Source organism: Ambystoma mexicanum, chromosome 1p (assembly GCF_040938575.1).
Source record: "Ambystoma mexicanum isolate Mex_15411 chromosome 1p, UKY_AmexF1_1, whole genome shotgun sequence".
NCBI classification, from domain to species: domain Eukaryota; kingdom Metazoa; phylum Chordata; class Amphibia; order Caudata; family Ambystomatidae; genus Ambystoma; species Ambystoma mexicanum.
In genome coordinates this window covers 1,017,237,729-1,017,253,507 of record NC_090921.1, presented here as the reverse complement: position 1 = coordinate 1,017,253,507, position 15,779 = coordinate 1,017,237,729, and the positions used below count along the sequence as shown (strand labels likewise).

Below are 15,779 nucleotides of genomic sequence, written 5' to 3'. Positions count from 1 at the left end.
CAATGCAAGGTGCCGCACAAGGCCTCATTAGGGTCTGGGCACACACACGGTCCACAGAAGACTCTCCCACTCAGTCATGGTGTAAGTGCATTTTGTAAGCTCGTGCTGTCCGTCAACGTGACGCACTGTTCCAGCTCCTTGTTCGTGCAAAATATGTTTACCGATGGAAAAACCCAACTCTCTCTGAGATGCTCCTTGCACTTACCCCTCCCTTGGAGCCCATCTGCGAAAGCCCAGGAAGGTTTCTTATCAGTGAGTATGCGGCAGTACCATTCCTTCCCATGCGAAAAAAGATATGTTTACAAAGCATGGCAGTGCCACTGTGGCGAAGAGAGGAGCTGAAATAATATGCATTGCAATTAACCCCTAGTGAGCAAGCTTTACCGGGCCTGCACTCTGCTAGCTAGTGTCTATAGTGCCTCAAAGACTGCCTATCTAAGCACTATATAAGTGCTTTAATTCTCCAAGCACTCAAATACAGTTCTCTATTAGCTACTAAACTGGGGCTTTTGCCCTGCCTTTCTATGCACAATGCATAATGTAACCTTCCACCCCTCCTAGGCCTACACATTCCTTGTAGCTCACTAATGCTTAATGTAGGCGCTACCAACACATTACTTTCAGCATTTAGCACATACTTTGAATAAGCTATTAGTCTTAGCTGTTAATGCAGCCATCTAAGGCCCTAATATGCAAATATGGATAGCTCATTTGCACTTTCTATTTCGCTACACATGCTTCCGGGTACAAAAAAAGCAGCACCATAACATTGGGTAATGATAGCAGGACTTTCAAAAATGTATCCTAACATGTGGGCCACATATGAAAAGGCCAGCAAAAAGCACTTGTTTTCCAATGAAAGCTACCATCAGGACACTTCCAGGTTATTCATGGTCGGGTAACATGTAATCCCATTTTTTCTTACAACCCGAATGTTTTTCTAATACTGTAGTTGAGGATACTTTCCTCTAGCACACGTGTTATTTATTTTTACTTTTTATGTTATTTTGTCATGAGAAAAGGATGAATCCCTTTAATTTTTTATTCTTGACTATGTAAAGAAAGTAAATGTTACTGAACCATTTTATGAAAGCATGCATTATCTGCGATAGGGCCATGAAGTATCCAAGTGTATTTTTTGTAAGGTGCTGTAGCTTAGAGCTCTCGGAGAGGGAAAGAGAGAGAAACCAAGCCCTTGATGATAGGGCTGAGGCAGGCTGTGGTGATGCTCTCATATTTCTATTTCTAAATTGGAATTTGAATCTCGAAAAAAAGGAATGCTCATTGATGGCTGAGCCCTCTCAAGTGTGTTTCCATTGCCTATTCCTCAGACGTGCAATGTATGATTTCCACAGCTATTTATTTTTAACCAATGTCTATTGAATAATTGCCAACAAAACCGATATCAATCTTGTTCATGGACAGTCTTCATTCTCCAGCATGGGGTCTGGCATGGATTCACATGCTCATGAATATTCCCCGTCGTCAGGCTGGGAATCCTCGGTAAAGAAAAAATCAGTTTCGTTTCTGATCTGTCTTTCGTAGTAGTAACCAATCACTGGTCTCTGCGTCATACTGACCACAGCCAATGACTGCCCTCTACCTAAGCACCGCCTCTGGCAGCCATCTTCAGATTTTTACCGCACGTTCATGTGTTGGGATCCTCGTGCTATTGCTCTTGAGCGTTAGTGCTATTTTTTCACATTTTCTCAAAAAAATTTCGTTTTTTCGGTCAAAAAGAGCCTCAAGCTCCACCGACTTTCCATCCGATCAACGGGGACCCGTGTCGGATTCGTCTGTGCCCCTCAAGGGTGAAGATCTTGTCGAGCTACGCTTTTGGAGGATTCCAGAAGTTTCTCAGGCCCGGACATGGCCCAGGAGAAGGGAAGCTCGACGCCCAGAAAGCTGTTCAGGATCTGCCCTGGATGCCAGCTTCAGAACGTCTTTAAGGAGGACGAACACTCCTTTTGTCTCTACTGCCTACATGAGGACAGAACGCACGTGGAGAAGGATTGTGCGTTTTGCAGCAATATGTCGGAGCGGACCATGAAGGACCGCCATCAACGTCTCGCCAACTGGCTGGAAGGGAAGAGCCCGTCAGGCGAGAAGAAGAGGAAGAAATCCGAGCGGTCTTCTAAGACCTTTGAGGACGCCCCGGCGACGGGGGTCCAACACAAGGCCAAGCACCGCGAGTCCGCTGGCACCGGGAGTGCCGAACGGTCGGGCTCTACGGGCGCTAGGCAGGGCACACCCTCCCCGGCACCTTCAGCCACGAGCCAATGCTCTGGGTCGGGTAAGAGGAAGGGCGAGCACCCGGCGAAGCTCCTGGAGAGGCCCCGGTCGAGCTCGAAGGCCCCATCGGAGGGGGAGCGAGGCAATGCCCCCCCCCCTCAAGGATAAGGCGGTGAGCGCACCTAAGGTGGTGAAGGCCTTAATCCATCCGGCCAAGCCCTCTATCGATACTGTCGCGGCGGCCCTGGCTCAGCCTGTGGAGGCTACACCAGTGGTGGTGACCTCGGGGCTCAGAGTCTCCCTGCCACCTCGGAGGGAGTCCTCTTTTGTGCCCATCGATAGGACCCCCGTGAAACCCCCTGCGGGGAAGACAAAGGGGGGGCAGGGCGTCGTCGTAGACTCGGCCTCAGCTTCAGAGGAAGAGCTGATTGAGGTCTTAAGCCACGGCCTTGGCGTGGAGGAAGACCGGCCCGTCGGGATGGATCCCGACGCAGGTGACGACATCGTCGAGGGTGCCGACGGGGCTCCAGATCGCCCGTCGGATTCCACTCTGCCAGTGCCGCAAGACAACTCGGTGGCCATTTTGTTGGCTATACAGTCCTTATGTTCAGAGATAAGGACGAGACTACCGTTGCCGACGGAGGAACCTCTCCCGTCGGGGATCCGGAACCGGGACCTTCTGGTGCTCCCCCGCCCAAGAAAAGAAGGATTCACCCTCCACCTCCTTTTCAGCCGTCGCGCCCCGTCCAGCCCACCTCCCCGTCCTCCCGAGGGGATGATACGGGGACTGACACGGCAGCGACGGGTACGGACGACGAGGTATATGACGAGGATCTACCGTCGTCGCCTCCCACCAGGGTTTCTCCTCCCGACGAGATTGGATCGTTCCACTCCATGATCGCCAGGGCATCCGAGCTTTTCCAACTCTGCCCTGAGGAGAAGAAAAAGGAAGGATTCCTTTATCAACGGCGCGAGGCCAAGAGGAAGACGGTCCTCGCGGTGCCTCTACTGGACGACATTTGGGATGAGGGCCTCGCCCTCCTCAAGAACCCTTCCATGACGCCGGCTAGAAGAGACCGGTTCGAGAAGAAGTACCGGGTCCCAGACGCGGCCCCCCTGTGCCTCCGGGCGCAGCCTACCCCGGACTCCGTCGTCTCCGCGGCGGCCAGGAAGAAAGCGGGGGGGGGGGTGCGGCCTCCACATCGACTTCCCCGCCGGACGGCGAGGGAAAGAAATTGGACGCTATGGGACGCAGGGTCATCTCGTCTGCAGCGACGACGATTAAAGCGGCCAACGCCTTGGCTAGCGTGGCCCGCTACGACAGGGAGCTTTGGTACAAACTGGCCCCCCTGCTGGACTTCCTACCGGACGACAAGAGGGCGGATGCCCTGGAGATCCTCCAGGAAGGCGAGGTGGCGTCGGACCACGCCATCACTATTGTGACGGACATCGCCGACACTGGGTTTCGCCAGTTGGGCAACGGCGTGTGCCTTAGGCGGCGTGGATGGCTCAAGGCTACGGACTTCCGTCAAGACGTACAGACCAGAGTCCTGGACATGCCGTTCGATGGGAACAACCTGTTTGGGAAAACCGTGGACGATTCCCTTCAGGCCATTAAAACGGACACTGAGACGGCCCGGGCCCTTGGGGTTCTGCAGCAACGACGGACGCCCTTTCGGAGCAGCGGAGGCAAGGGCGCCTCCAAAGGTTCCGGCGGCGGTTTCTCCACCTACCGTCAAGCGGCCCGCTCGTCGTCTCAGGAGGCCTACAGAGGACGAGGCAAGTCTGGCGGACCCCGCCGTCGTCGCCAAGGAGGTCAAGGCGGCAAAGCCTCGTCAAAACAGGATTGAACCGACCGTGGGGTCGGGCCCCCACCGAAGCACCCCGGTGGGAGTCCATCTCCACCGACAGTTAGGTGCTGGACGCCTTAGCCCGGGGCCACGCGCTCGAGTTTCAAAGAAGGTGCCCGCGCGTCCCCCCCGTGGCCAGGAAAGAGCTTCACGTCCCTAAGCTTCTCCTGGAGGTAAAGGCGATGCTCAGGAAGGGCGTCATCGAACTCGTCCCAAAGAGGCTTCGGGGCTCCGGAGTTTACTCAAGATACTTCCTCGTGAAGAAGAAGACGGGAGGATGGCGCCCCATCCTAGACCTGCGACGTCTGAACAAGTTCATCAAGGCGCAGAAGTTTCGGATGGTCACCCTCCAGCACGTCCTGGGGCAGCTGGAGGAAGGAGACTTCCTGTCGTCGTTGGATTTGGAGGATGCCTACTTCCACATTCCCATCCTAATGGGGCACCGAAAATTCCTCAGGTTTGTGGTCCAAGGGCGTCACTACCAGTTCAAAGCCCTCCCCTTCGGACTACGGTCGGCACCCAGGGTATTCACCAAGTGCCTTGCACCGGTGGCGGCGCAGCTGCGCCGCGAGGGGATCCACGTCTACCCCTACCTGGACGACTGGCTCATCCGAGCCAAGACGAGGGAGCTCGCCGTGGAGCACACGGCAAGGACCGTCCAACTTCTCACAGACCTGGGATTCTCCGTGAACTACGCCAAGTCCCACCTGGTACCCGCACAAAACGCACTGTTTCTGGGAGCGAAGCTCGACACAGTGTCCCTTCTGGCCTCCCCGTCGGAGGAAAGGACCAGGTCCATCCTGGGCAAGGTACAGCGGATGTTGGTTTCCGACGCGGCCAAGGTGAGGTCCATCAAGTCCCTCCTCGGAATGATGTCTTCTTGCATCTACCTCATTCCCATGTGCAGGCTCCGGATGCGCCCGTTGCAGGAGTTCCTGGACGCGCGCTGGATCCAAACGACGGGCGGCTTCGAGGAGAGGATCACACTCGACGAGAGTTTCCGCCGAGCGGTCCGGTGGTGGGGCACCCGCGCGCATTTGACGGCGGGCATGGACTTCCAGACCCCAGACCACCAGGAGACAGTGACCGCGGATGCCTCCCTGGAAGGGTGGGGAGCGCGCACCGCAAATCTGCACGCGAGAGGCCTATGGCTCCCGACGGAGAAGTCCCTCCATATCAACGTCCTGGAGCTCCGTGCAGTGTTCTGGGCCCTCAGGTCCTTCCTTCCGTCCCTCAAGGGCAAGGTGGTGAGGATCTTCACCGACAACACCACCACCATGTTTTACATCAGGAAACAGGGCGGAACCAGGTCCCCAGCACTGTCCAAGGAGGCGCAGGACCTGTGGCATTGGGCAATCGCCCAAAGGATGTTTCTGGTGCCGTTTCATCTGGCAGGGATAAAAAACACCATCGCCGACTCACTCAGCAGGGAGCTGCGCTCGTGCCACGAGTGGGAACTACGGCAGGATCTAGTGGATCGCCTCTTCCGACGGTGGGGCACACCCCAGATCGACTTGTTCGCGACGGCGACGAACTCCAAGTGCCAGAGGTTCGCCAGCAGGTTTCCCCAGGCGAGGAGCATGGGCGATGCTTTCTCGTTCCCCCGGGAGGGCCTGTTCCTCTACGCGTTCCCTCCTTTGCCACTGCTAATCCGGCTCGTCAACCGGCTCAAGAGGTCACGATGCAGGATGATCCTCGTCGCACCTGCGTGGCCGAGGCAGATATGGTTCCCGGACCTTCTGGACTTGTCAGCGTCCCCGCCAATCAAGCTGCCGGTGGACGCGGATCTACTCTCCAGGGAAGGAGGCGCCATCCTCCACCACGACCCGAAATCGCTGAACTTGCAGGCCTGGCTCCTGCAGCGCTAGAGTTTGGAGGATACGACTTACCGGCCGACTGCAGAGAGGTTCTTGCAAAGGCCAGGGCGTCCTCGACTCTTAAATGCTACGGACACAAATGGAAGAGGTTCTCTGTCTGGTGCCACGCACAGAAGATTAACCTTCTACGGATTACGGCTCCCCAGGTGCTGCCGTACCTGCTGACGCTGGCCAAAGCTGGACTGGCACACGCGTCCATCAAGATTCATCTTGCTGCGATCTCCCGATACACCAGAACCACGGGCCGGACGTCCCTGTGGTCTTATCAACTGGTGAAACAGTTCATGAAGGGACTGTTCAGATCGTTCCCGCCGGTGAAGGCGCCGGCCCCGGCGTGGGAGCTCAAAGTGGTGCTGACCAAGCTCATGGGACCTCCGTTCGAGCCTCTGCACTCGGCCCCGTTGAAGTTTCTGTCGTGGAAAACAGCGTTTCTTGTGGCCATCACCTCCGCACGACGGGTGGGAGAGATCCAGGCCCTTTCCTGCAAGGCCCCGTACTTGACTTTTCATGACACGAGGGTAGTGCTCAGGACGCACCCCTCCTTCATGCCCAAGGTACCGTCGGACTTCCATCTCAACGAACCCTTGGTGTTGCCTGTGTTCTTCCCGTCGCCTTCGTCGCCGGCTGAGAGGACTTTGCACTCGCTGGATGTGGCTAGAGCGCTGAAGTTCTACGTGGACCGCACAAAGTGTTTTCGGAAGACGTCACAACTCTTTGTGAACTTTGGACCTGTCAATCAGGGGAAGGCTCTCTCGAAGGCTTCCATTTCCAGATGGCTCTCCGGCTGTATCATGTACTGTCATCGGTTGGCAAACCGACCGCTGCCTGGCCGTCCGAGAGCCCATTCCACCAGAGCGATCGCAGCTACCACGGCGTTCCTTTCTGGTGTGCCCCTGCTGGACATATGCAGGGCTGCTACGTGGAGGTCGACGCACACCTTCACGAAATTCTACTGCGTTGATCGGGATTCCAGGGAGGAGTCCAGGGTCGGCCAAGCAGTGCTGCGCAACCTGTTCGCCTGAGGTGAGCCTGGTGAGGAGGTAAGATGCTTAATGTTGAGTTTGATGTAATGCTTAATGTTGAGCCTTTGCCACCTCCCGTGGTTGTGCATGTGTGTACTGCTATGTATTCTTTATTCATGAGCATGTGAATCCATGCCAGACCCCATGCTGGAGAAGGAACAAGTTACTTACCTGTAACTGTTGTTCTCCAGCATGGGTCTGGCATGGATTCACATGCGAACCCTCCCGCCTACCCCTCTGCGGCTCTTCACTTGGTCATACTGCCACTTCACGTGCTTCCAAATCTGAAGATGGCTGCCAGAGGCGGTGCTTAGGTAGAGGGCAGTCATTGGCTGTGGTCAGTATGACGCAGAGACCAGTGATTGGTTACTACTACGAAAGACAGATCAGAAACGGAACTGATACTGGTTTTTTCTTTACCGAGGATTCCCAGCCTGACGACGGGGAATATTCATGAGCATGTGAATCCCTGCCAGACCCATGCTGGAGAACAACAGTTACAGGTAAGTAACTTGTTCCTTTTGCATAATTTAAACAATTATCCCCTCTACCGATAGCAGGAAGCCAATACAGTACATTCAAAATGAGCAACAGAAACATCATTGGCATTATCTGGGTACCATCATTAAAAGCCGAGAGCCTTCAATACCTTAGAGCAGGGTAGGAGATTATCTTCTTTCTGTAAGGGGGCCCCTACACTACAAAAGCAACTGAACTAACTGCAAACCACATGCAAGAGTTTCTAAAATGTATAGGCCAGTTTCTATCCAACCACATAAGTTAGTGCATGCTTCTTTGTTACTCTGTTGCATGGCAGTGCACCATTTGACCACCATTTGCAGGGGCAAGTGGTGAAAGCTTGTGTTGGCGTCAGGTGGCACTCCTGCGCCCAAGAGAACTAATAATGGGTCATCAGGGTTCTGCATTCCTATTTTATCAGCGGTAGCAGATCTTAATTTAAATCAGAAAGTCTCTCCGGTGTGGTCACCCACACCAGAAATGGGAATCGGTGCCAACCAAGTTAGAACAACTCCATCATTAAATTAGTTCTCAATGATTGTTGGAGGTTTTTCAGAAACAGCACTGGTGGCAGCTTCTCAGAAGCCAAACTAGTGGACCCTCAAAGGATTTCTAGTGTGTGCTTCTTTGTTACGCTATTGCATGGCTATGCACCATTTAGCCGTCAGCAGCAGTTGCAGGGTCATGTGGTGAAAGCTTGTGTTGGCGTCAGGTGGCACTCCTGCGCCCAAGAGAACTAATAATGGGTCATGGAGGTTCTGCGTTTCTGTTATGTCAGCGATAGCGAATCTTAATTTAAAACCGAAAGCTCTCAGATGCAGGGGCACCCACACCATAGGGATTAAGCCGACATCACCTTTTAATCATTTTCAATAGTGGGGGAAGCAGGTGGACTCAAACGCATATAAGAATTTTAGCACCCCCGACACAGAACAGCAAAACCAACACACTTTGACTTCATGGAGAACAGAAGGGTGTCAGACTTTGGGTCTTGTCTTTTGTGTGTGCGTGTGTGTTTGCGGTAACATTTTTATTACATTTATGTTTGTTTTTATTGTCATTTTCATCAGTAATAACATTGAACCGAACTTGTCATACAGTGTCACACTAGTGTCGTGAAGTCTCCTACTTCGAGGTTACACGATCCCTGAATATGTAATATTCACTCTGCATTCGCTACTTTAGTCTTGTCATGCACGATAGACAACAGCTAGTTCTGGTAAGCGACCCAAATGTTAGATGGCTGTGCACGTGCACACAACAGCAGTGACGGTGTGTATACTGTCTTTTTATTGTAGCAGTATACCGCATCAGAGAACGAGTCGAGGAGCATGTACCCTCCAACAGGGCATTGCCACTCTTCCGCGAGCCAAAACCATTACAAGTCTGACACATTTTCATGCAAAGCTTCTGATAGTTTTGGTGAGTCCTAGCATTCACATCTCTAGCGATGCCACTCGGTCTACCCTGATCATTGTACCTGTAGCTGAGAACACCTCTTCCCAGTACAGCAGAGCAAGACCACACAAAATCTAGAAAGTCTGCATGCACACATTTACATTGTACATATTCATGTGGAGAGTCTTAATAGTACCGACATAGCCTTTCAGGTGTGTAATAGGTTTGATGTAAGCATTTAAAATGTATCAGTTTATATCTCGTGTTCCGGAAACCCCCTTTGTTTGAGTTGTAAGGAAGGCATGGTATCAACAGTAAGACAGACACAAGTGACCACAGTTCAAGGGGGTTTATTGAACTTTCACAAAGGTGAAATAAACGTTTATCTGAACCTAAATCTACAGATGGGAGCAAGCTACGATCATCAAATATTAATAATGCAGTCCTAGTGGAGTCTTGTCAACATAAAAGGGTCTGTACTAAAAATCCTATTGCCAATCCTTATTACTAATTACTGCTACGTCCCTTCCCTCCATACTGTATGGTCGTCCCTCGCTGGGGAAGGGAGACAGAACCTTTTTCACCAGAAAAATCATCTGTCCCTTTAAATTTAGATGCGTGCAGGGCCATGGCCCTGGGAGCATCCGCTCCCACGCCTCTGCCCACCATCGCCACTCCTCAGTCCTCTTTTCCGCGTCAACGGGAAAGGACCGCTTTTTCCAGCACTCTTGGGTTAGTCCTCGGGCCTAGTAATTCCACGCGCTCTTCCCCGGAGTCTGGGTCGGATAGTTCAGCGGCAACGTGCTCGCCTTGGAAGCAAGACGATATGGAGCAACACAAGTTTGATCCCCGGGTCCGCGCTTAGAAACCTCTGGGTATTAAGTGCGTTATAAATAACCTATCGTATCATATCACAGAAGTACTTTTGTCTTCTTTTTTCTTGTCTTTAATCAGGTACCTCTGCCGCCACGCTCCTCCCCGGCACATGTCGACGTCAGCGGGCTTCAGCAGGTGTCCAGCCTGCGAGGGTCTCTTCCCTGCATCCGACCCCCATGATCTCTGCCTCTGCTGCCATGGCCCCGACCGTGGCTGGGAGGGGTGTACCGTGTGCAATGCTCTGACACCACGCGCTCTGAAGAACATTCTAGCCAGGTGGAGGGAGCTTTTCGCAAGGTCGCCTCCAGAGGACTTAAAGGAATTCGTCAAGCACATGACCAGGCCCAAGGTACGGGCACTGTTTTCATCCACACCCCCCACAAAGGCCACTCCTTCCCCAGGAAGCGCACAAGCGGAAGGGACCAATCCGGTCCTAGTACCAGTGCCGATACCAAGGCTGCTTCAGCTACCGGCCACCAGGCCGAGGGGGTCGCGCAATCCTACTGGTGACTAGGCTGAGGGACTGCAAGGTTTTATTACCAGGTTTCATCCCGAGGTGCTACTGCCTAATACCGGAAAGATGTCTGAGGGAGCGCCTGTACGCAGCACTACTGGCGCCACAGCCGAGGGCACTCCGCCTACCAGGCCCCATCCTAAGGTGCAGGGTAGGCCTCATCCTCCACCGCCATGAGTCCTGAAGAAGGCCGGATCCAGCGCAGCATGCGCAACGACACAGGCACGTGGTATTCAGCCAGACAAAATGGCCGCCTGGCCAGACAAAATGGCGGCTCGCCCAACACCATTCCCCCTTTGGGGACCAGGTAGGGGAACGAGTTTCCAGGTGGGACTGGTCATGTCCTGGCATGTGGCCCACGGCATATCCTTCAGCATTGCAGGGTGGATACACCCCGCATACTGCAAGACAGAGTGTGCCCAGGTCTCAGCAACCTCAGGGCCCCGTGCCCATGCCCACTCCCACAAGCGGTCCGCCGGCCTGTGAAAACAGGTTTTTTGAAAAATTCCTAACTCTCATGAGGTCTCCGCAGATGGGTATCATCCTCAAGGATGTTTCAGGGACGTGGTCCTTCCGGTACTGCCGCTAGCAACCACTGCCACCCCGCCCTTGGGTCCAGCGCCTCTAGGTCCAATGCAGTCCCAGCTGCCTGCGCCAGTCCCCACAACACCGGCTCCCATGCCTCTGCCAGTAACAGCAGCCCCATATCTGCTGCCAGAGTAGCATCCAGTGCCTGTCAGTACGCCTCAGCCCCCTGCGCCCAGCACTCCTCCAGCTGCACCGGACCAACAGGACAGATTGGTAGACACGGATGGGGAGGAGGACCTCGACATGCCCTCGTCGGCCAAGGCCTTTCACGAACGGCTTGCGGGCCTGGCAGAGTACTTGGGGCTCCCGCAGCCTGAGGTGGAACAACCAAAGGTTGGGGTCTTGGCAGAGGTTCTCACTCTACGCCCCACGGCTAGAACAGGGATTCCAATGCAAAAGAACGTAGTGGCGCTTGACAAAAAAGGATGGCTCAAACCTCATTCTACACAGCCTACCAACAGGCGCCTCAACGGCAAGTTTAGGCAAATGGAGGGGAACCTCCCTCTTGCTGTCAGCACACCCCCAGCCACACCCCTCAGTGATCGCCGCAGCTACACTCTACTCCAAGCCACAATTGTCCTCTGCTACATCAGGCTTTGCACTCCTGGGTAAGGAGAAGATCCAGGAAGCATACGAAAAGAAAATCTATTCCAACGCTTCTCTTCATCTCAGTCAGTCCAACGCTGACACCATGCTGGCTGCTGTCAACCAGAGACTCTGGTGAGAGATCGCCGATTTCCTTCCAGAACTCCCTGTGCAGAGCCAGGCGCGCTTCAAGGCTGGGCTGGCTGAAGCCAAAATTGTAGCGCTAGATATAATGGAGTCCACAGTGACTCACATCAACACCTCAGGGCGTGCCATATGTATCGCTACCGACATGAGAAGGATGGCCTAGCTATGGGCGACGAAGTTCAGCCCTGATGTCCAGGAGCGTATATGATATGGCATTTATAACGCGCCTATTGACAAGTGTTTCACACTTGTCCAGTATGGTGTGTATACTGGACCATCCTTTCAAGGGTGGCGATCAGTTCCATTCCACTACGGACGAGGAACTTGATAAGAAGAACAGTTCATAGACTGCCAAATAATTATCAATCTTCACTAAGGCCACCACCAAGGCATATAGCCAGACGCACAAGCGCTCAGACAAAGGTCGGTCTTTCAGGGGCTTCCATGAGAGACGGTCCTGGCAACCAGACAGATCCCCGAGCCAGCACAGGCACAAGCAGCACAAGGGCTTTTTCCAGTCCCCCTCCTCAGCCCCAGCCTCAGAGGGCAAAAAGGCATGACACAGCCATCCGGATCCACAAGTCTACGGTGGGGGGCAGGCTTGCCCTTCACTCTCAATGCTGGCGGACAAGGTTCACGGACCCATGGATCATCTCAGTAATGTCCACGGGTTTCCTGCTCCATATCCGTCCTTCTCCTCCTCTCTGCTCCCCTCTGCTCCCACAGATAGGGACATCAGCTCTGTTGGTAGAGAGTCAGGCAGTGCAGGAAGTCCTAGCCTCCCAGTGGGGTCTGGGCTTCTATTCACAGATTTTCACCATACACAAGAAGAACCAGGCTGCCCTGAGAGTTGCATTGGACTTTTCCACCTTGAACCTTTCCCTTCCTCTTCAAAAGTTCAAGATGGTTACCCAGCGCTTATAGCGGAGACATTGTGCGCGGGAGACTGAATGTGCTCCCTGGATCTGAAGGATGCCTACCTACAAGTCCCAATACAGCAGCCCCATCTGTCCTTTCTGAGGTTCAGGATCATAAGTTTTCATTTCCAATACAAGGCTCTACCCTTTGGCCTCAGTTGGGCCCCCAGGGTGTTTACAAGACTGATGAATTCAGTGGCAGCCCTGCTCAGGGCCCAGGGTCACCACCTCTATCCATACCTAGACGACTGGCTCGTCAGGTCAAGGTCTCTGTAGGCAATCCGCCACACTGCCTCCCCCCCTCATGAATACACTACACGTGCTAGGATTTTCCATCAATCTCAACAAGTCACAGTTGGAGTCCACGCAGTGTCTAACATTCCTGGGCCTCATCTGGAATACAAGCTCCGAGAGGATTTTCCCCTCAGAGCACAAGATCACAGCCATCAAGAAGGCCACGGGGCATTTTCTCAGCAGAACAGTGACCTCAGTGTGGTGGTACCAACACATATTGGGCAACATGGCGGCATGTATCCTTGTTGTGCTGCATACGAGGCTCAGGATGAGGCACTTGCAGTTACACTTCGCAGCCTCCTGGGGCCAGGAGAAGGGTTCCCAAGCAGAGATGGTCAGCATCCTGCCTCATCTCCACCATGACCTAGTCTGGTGGAGCAGGGACAGCAACCTGCGGATAGGCAGGCCCTTCGGTCAACCAGCGCCTCAGGTCACCATCACCACACACCCTTCCGTAGAGGGCTGGGGAGCTACCTTGGGCAGCCACAGCATCCATGGGGTTTGGTCCCATCAGGAGCAGGTGCCGCACATCAACTGGCTCGAGTTGATGGCAATCTGGCTGGCTCTCAAAGCCTTCCTCCCGAGGATCAGCACTAAGGCTATCCTTTTTCAGACTGACAGCTCCACCAGCATGTATTACATCAATAAGCAGGGTGGCACCCCCCCTGCACTCTAGCAGTTGACATTTGGGAATGGGCTCTGGTAAACGACATACACCAGACAGCAATACACCTCCCAGGAGAATCCAACCTGGAGGCGGACAGGCTCAGCAGGCTGGGTGCAGGGGCTCCATGGGCGACGCCATGCAGATCCAGTGGGACGACATGAACGCATATGCCTTCCCTCCGACCCCCCTGGTCCACAGGGTAATCTGCAAGATTCGGGAGGCCCGGCACCATATCATCCTGATAACTCTGTGGCGGCCGGCAAGACCATGGTTCTCGGAACTACTCAGCCTGACAAATCGGGCTCCGATGTACCTTCCGCTCGGTCCGGCACACCTACTCTCGCAGCAGGGAGGGACGGTCATCCACCCCGCCCCCTACAGGTTAACCATCTAAGCGTAGTTCCTGAACAAGTCACACTGAGACATCTGCAGTTGTCGCAAGCCAACCTAGAAATTATACAGGGGGCGATGCTACCAGGAGCAATACAAAAGCAAGTGGACCAGGTTTTGTCACTGGGCAGAATCAAAGAAGGTAGATCCCTTGACCTGCATGTTGGACAACGTGCTATCCTTCTCTGCACACCTCGCACACTCGGGGGGTGCAGGTAGACACATGCTGCACCTATCTGGCGGCCTTTGGAGCCTACTTAAACTTGGAGGAGGCGGTGATTTCATCCTCTAATCCGGTGGTTAAAAGACACTTGGCGGGCCTGACCAGGCTTTACCCGCCCATCAAGAAACCACACACTGTGTGGGACCTCAACGTGGTCTTGGGCAGCCTAGCGCATAGACCATTCGAACCTATGGTGTCCGCAGACTTCCGGCTAGTCACCGTTAAGATAGTCATCCTGGTGGGCCTTACCGCGGCACACCGGATCAGTGAAATCCATGCCCTGGTGGCTTCAGAGCCTTATACTATGTTTCATAAGGACAGAACTTACCCCGTATTCTTACCTAAGATTGTCTCCTCTTTTCACCTGAATGAGGAGCTATGTTCGGAATCGTACCCAAATGTCGACCTGACAATTGCGACGGCCGAAAATGCCGACTTTTTTATTTTTTTACCCCCTCTTACATCAAATATATATGTGGGGGGGTATCGGATATAATATTAATAGGGTGGGTGGGGGGGGTCTCCATATATATGTGGTGTAAAGGGTTAAAAAAAAGTTGGCATTTTTGGCCGTGGCAATAATCAAATAGATCCGATATGTTATGTTAACATTACTTCTAAAGCGCACAGTCGCCGGGGCATCATGGCGCTAAGAGAGGGAGACTGTAACTACAACTACAGCCAGCTCAGCCTAAAATAAGTGAGTCTTCATGGCTTTCCTAAAGGCGAGATAGTTATTTTCTTGATAGCAAGCAGAAGGTCATTCCCCAGAGTAGCCGCAGCTATGGATAACACACGCCAACCGACCCGGACACGATTAAAGGTCGGGGTCACCAGCCGATTAGTCGAAGCAGAATGCAGACTACGGCTCGGAAGATATCGAGTGAACTTAGCTTGGATGTATTCAGCGCCCTGGCCGTGAAGAGCACAGTGAACAATACATAAAGCTTTAAAGTCGACCCGCTGGGTCACCGGAAACCAATGGAGGGCTCGGAGCACAGGAGAAATATGAGCACCATAAACTGTGCCAGTGGCCACTTGGGCCGCTAGATTCTGCAAACGTTGCAGCCGCTGAATCAAGCCCTTTACAGGGAGTTGCAGTAGTCTAGCCGGGATAACACTGTATCTGCCACCACTGCAGTGGGGCAGGAATCATGGGTAACACCTTCTTTAAGATCTTAAGCTGAAAGTGGCCAGCTTGGCAGACTGCAGTCACTTGCTTGTCCATTGATAGAGATGCAGACAGAATAACTCCCAGATTTTTTACCCTTATCCACTGGAATCGGAAGAGCAACCAAAGATGAAGGCCAGAAAAAGGACACCCAAAGGGTGGGATCAGGGAGGCAACCCATCACCTCAGTTTTGTCTCCATCGAGTTTGAGCCCATTGTAGTTCATCCACTCTCCCACGGCTGCCAGACACTCACACTGGCACAACAACACCTCGTCCCGATCAAGATCTAATCTGATCAGGTTTTGGGTGCCGTCAGTGTACGAGTAGCATCTGACTCCGAAGGAGTGGATCAAACATACAAGAGCCCAAATATAGATGTTAAATAGAATGGGAGACAAAGAGGAGCCTTGCAGGACTCAACAGCTGAGGTGACAAGGAGCTGAGAGAAAAGGGGGCATGGAGAGAGTCTGAGTCCGATCCACCAGGAACGAAGGGAACCAGGCCAGT

General features: G+C 53.4%; 1 protein-coding gene across 6 annotated transcripts in view; it reads left to right on the top strand.

Annotated features, from left to right (window-relative positions):
* CENPT (centromere protein T) overlaps positions 1-15,779 on the top strand; it is a 1,770,416-nt gene that overhangs the window by 1,412,807 nt on the left and 341,830 nt on the right. The gene's annotated exons all lie outside the window — the stretch shown is intronic.